The sequence below is a fragment of the Nomascus leucogenys genome, chromosome 22a (genome assembly GCF_006542625.1).
Source record: "Nomascus leucogenys isolate Asia chromosome 22a, Asia_NLE_v1, whole genome shotgun sequence".
NCBI classification, from domain to species: Eukaryota; Metazoa; Chordata; class Mammalia; order Primates; family Hylobatidae; genus Nomascus; species Nomascus leucogenys.
In genome coordinates this window covers 113,686,756-113,691,074 of record NC_044402.1, presented here as the reverse complement: position 1 = coordinate 113,691,074, position 4,319 = coordinate 113,686,756, and the positions used below count along the sequence as shown (strand labels likewise).

At 41.4% G+C, this 4,319-nt stretch overlaps 1 long non-coding RNA gene across 1 annotated transcript; it reads right to left on the bottom strand.

The window, feature by feature from the left end:
• Positions 1 to 2,207: 2,207 nt before the first annotated feature.
• LOC115832441 lies at positions 2,208 to 3,761 on the bottom strand. The gene is made up of 3 exons (XR_004027944.1): positions 3,621 to 3,761; positions 2,994 to 3,068; positions 2,208 to 2,371 (listed from the first exon to the last, which is right to left on the bottom strand). It is a non-coding gene; the product is annotated as an uncharacterized LOC115832441 (long non-coding RNA).
• Positions 3,762 to 4,319: the final 558 nt, after the last annotated feature.

Sequence of the window (4,319 nt, the reverse complement as noted above, 5' to 3'; positions counted from 1 at the left end):
TTTCACTTAACATAACATGTTAAAGATTCTAGGTCCATTCCCAGAAAACTGATTTACCGTGTATTTCCCTAATGACTGAAAAGTATTCTACTGGGTTACTGGTATCTTAATTGGCTGATCTAATCCCCTATTTACTAACACTAAATTTGTTTCCTATTTTCATTATCTGATACAATTTTACATTCTTGCACATATATTTTTATTCACCTCCTGGACTACTACTCCTTTAGGATAAAATCTAAGAAATGTAGAGGAAACACATTCTTTTAGTATGTTACAAAACCCAAATTGCCCTGCACAGTATTTATATCCATGTTCTGTCCCACCAACAGTGTGGGAGAGTACTTATACTGTCCTGTATCCCCATGATCTTGCTTATGCTAAGACATCAATATTTAAAAAATCAGATCATTAAAAAATGAGATTTGTATTATTTTAAACACCTTTGATTTCTAGTAAGATCAATGACTGCTCTGTTTTTGAGGTGATACTTAGAAAATACTTCCTGTTACAGACTGAATTGCATCCCCCAAAATGTGTATGTTGAAAGCTGAATGCCAGTGTGGCTTATTTAAAGATAGGGGCTTTAAAGAGGTAATTATGGTTAAATGAAGTCTTAAGGGTGGGGCCCTAATCCAATGACTGGTGTCCTTATAAGAAGAGAAAGAGCCACCAGGAATGCACATGCTCAGGGAAAAGGCCACCTGAAGACATAGGGAGAAGGTAAAAGGCCTCAGGAGAAACCAACCCTGCTGACACCTTGACCTTGGACTTCCAGCCTCCAGAACTGAGAAAATAAATTTCCATTAAGCCACAGGGTTTTTTTTTTATATTAATAGCAGACCTGGCAGACTAACACACTTCCCCATTTCAAGATTGTAGCATCATTCATCTGAATTTTCTTCTCATATTTTATAATCATTCTTTTCATTCAAATCTCTGTTCTGTTTTGTTTTGTTTTGTTTTTCTTAAAGACAGTATCTGGCTCTGCTGGCCAGGCTCTAGTCTAGTGGGTGATTATAACTCATTGCAGCCTAGAACTCCTGGGCTCAAGGGATCCTTCCTCCTCAGCCTCGCAAGTACCTAGGACTACAGATGGCAACACCCCCCTGGCAAATTAAAAAAAAAATTTTGTAGATACAGAGTCTTGCTATGTTACCCAGACTAGTCTTGAACTCCTGGCCTCAAGTGATCCTCCTACCTTGGCCTCCCAAAATACTGGCTTTTCTGGTTTACAGGTGTGAGCCACCATGTCCAGACTTAAATTTCAAAATATAATTAAGTGGGAGGCAAGGTTCTCTTATATTTTTGCAAACACTAGCCATTTGTTCCAAAACATTTTTTTGGAAAACCCATTCGGCACATTGATTTGAAATATCACCTCTGAATTCCCAGGGACTTACAGCTAGGTTTGCTTCTGGACTTTTTAATCTCTTCCATTGATCTGCCTGTTTACTCCGATGCTGTTACTCAAACACTATCGCAGTTTCAATTGTCACACCTTAAAAATATGGCTTGAGGCCAGGCACGGTGGCTCACGCCTGTAATCCCAGCACTTTGGGAGGCCGAGGCGGGCGGATCACAAGGTCAGGAGATGGAGAACATCTTGGCTAACACGGTGAAACCCCGTCTCTATTAAAAATACAAAAAATTAGCCAGATGTGGTGGCTGGCGCCTGTAGTCCCAGCTACTCGGGAGGCTGAGGCAGGAGAATGGCGTGAACCCAGGAGGCGGAGCTTGCAGTGAGCCGAGATTGCGCCACTGCGCTCCAGCCTGGGCGACAGAGAGAGACTCTGTCTCAAAAAAAAAGAGAAAGGTTTAATACACCACAGGCAAATTCCTACTTGTTACTCTTTTTTTCTCAGAATGTTTCTGGATATTCCTACATTTAGTCTTCCAAATAAATGAGAGTTACGTTGTCACGTCAAATACAAAATGGACCTCTGTGTTACACTTACAAATAGTTTGCAGAAAATTTACATCTTTACAGTATCTGTCTTTCCAAAAAGGACATGTCGTGACTCTCCATTCATTCTATTATTTTAGGCCCTTCATTTGGTTGGTTGGTTTGTGTTTTTTTCTTCATACGGGTTGTGTATATTTTTTGTTAAATTTATTCTTAGCATCCTTTGTATCTGACCTGGACTTTGCAGAGGAAGATAAGATGCCCTGCTGTGTTGGTTTAAGCCTGAAACTTATCCCTCCTTCTAAGGCTTGGCTTATTTCTAAAAACACCATTCTCGAACTTTGATAGGTTTCCAATCAATTTTGTTCTTGCGAACTCCATGGTTTAAAATACAGAACCAGAAATCTTGAAATGAGAGGCTTCTCCCTGCATCGCTACATCCACCTTGTCACTGATTCTCAATAGCTGCAAACGTGACCCGAGAAAGCTTTAGTCGCTTAGCAACAAATGGGACTAGCTCCTCCCCTCCCCATTCTTCTAGAAAGAAAGGCTTAAGCCTCAAGGCCCTGAAGGGAAATATCAGTCAGAACTCACAGTAAAGGCCCTTTCTTCCTTAATCTGCCTTTGCTTATTTCCAAAAGCCAGTGCTGCATTCCAAGCTTTGGTCACAGGATGGACTTAAAAAGGGATGTCTCCTCACATGCTTGAGGGAGCTTGCACTGGTAACTGCCTCAGAGAGGCTCGGGCGCCAAGAATTCTCAGCTCCCCATCCTGCAGGATAACCTTATGCACTGTCAGGATCTCAACCTTATCCTTAGAAACATAGCTTAGTAGAAGACTCTATTGCTGTCATTGAGGGCCCTGAGGGCCGAACGAAACCAGGGGCAGAGACGGCTTCCTCTGCAGAGATATCTAACACCTTTGCAGATCCAGATCTGTTTCCCACCAGGCAGCCCAGGGCAAGCTTGAGTTCCTGTGTTCCTTTTCCCACTGTACTTCATTTAAGGCTACAAGGAGTTACTGATTCACACTTCCGTTCAGCTCACGTATTTAATTACGCAAATTAAAAAAAAATTTTGATCCTCACCAGAGCCTTTTTCGGCCGGGACAGAAAGCACAGCGTGACTGTCCTTGGTCAGGTGTCTGTCTTTGATCCAGTTAGCTGTAGCCAGAGGTGGGGTAGAGTCAGAGGAAAAAGAATGCGGCTTTTATTCCTGTCGTTGGGATACTATTACAAGGAGAGAATGTGACTAGGCAATAGTGATTAGCGTTTCTAGCATAACGTCCTTTGCTGTTACCTTTTGAGTTGCATTATTTCAGCTCTCTTTTACATAACATATGGATGACTTTTGACGTCATTGGAGGTTTTGTCTATTAAATAAGTTGTTTAATCTCATTTTTATTTAGATTTAGTAATAGCAATATTTAATTTAATAACAAAGTAAATGTATTAAATGACTTAATTTTATAAAAGCTATCAGCATTTACAGAACCCTTGGTATGTGCCAGGTATTGTCATAATCCCTTGTTATATAAATAACACATTATCTTTTAATTCTTACATGTATGTTATTATCCCCATTTTATAGATGAGAAAACTGAGGCACAAACAGGTTAAGAAACTTGCTCGGTAGCACATACCAAGTAAGTAAACAGTGCACTAGGACTGGAACCTGGGCTAACTGCTTGCAGAGTGCAAGCTTTCCCCGCTCACCTTAGTTTCAGTCTTCTGTTATTTATGCTGTTTCTTCAACTTCTAATGTTTTGCCTCCTGTGGTCCCCTTGGTACTGTTCCTGTCCACTTCAGACCTCCTCTCTTGAGATTAGGGTTCTCCCCTCCTTCATCTGAGGGAACTTGGTAACTACGAAAATGTCAGACCGGAGAAGCAAAGTGAGGAGGGGCAGAGTGCTCACTTTACATTCCAGAGATGCCAGCATGGCCTAGGAATGTTGTTGAACTCCGGTGGGAAAGAGGCCCAAGGCCCGGTCATTCCTCAGAGCCTGCCTGCAGCGCCAACCTTTGTCTCTCTAATATTAGGATTTCCCAGAATTTCCTCACTGTCCTATAAGTCTGTGCTACCCTGGAAAAAAAAAATGGTATCTGGGTTCTAAATGCTGCCATATTTGGAAGAACTTCTTTAAGATTTGTGGTCTGTGTTTGGTACCATTCCCGACGTCAGTATTACTCCCCTGTGCACCCTGCGCCCCGCTGCACTGTACCTGTCATTGTTTTACTTCCGATCAAAGAAGTACATTTTTGTTCGGGGGTAGAATATGTGCCCTTATGCTGCCATCATTCTGGAATTGTTAACTTCCTTTTGATTCATCCTACATTCCAACAACATGAGGAAAATTTTTCAACTATCCACTATAGCCATTAAAACTAGGCCTAAATATTTTAAGAATAAACAAC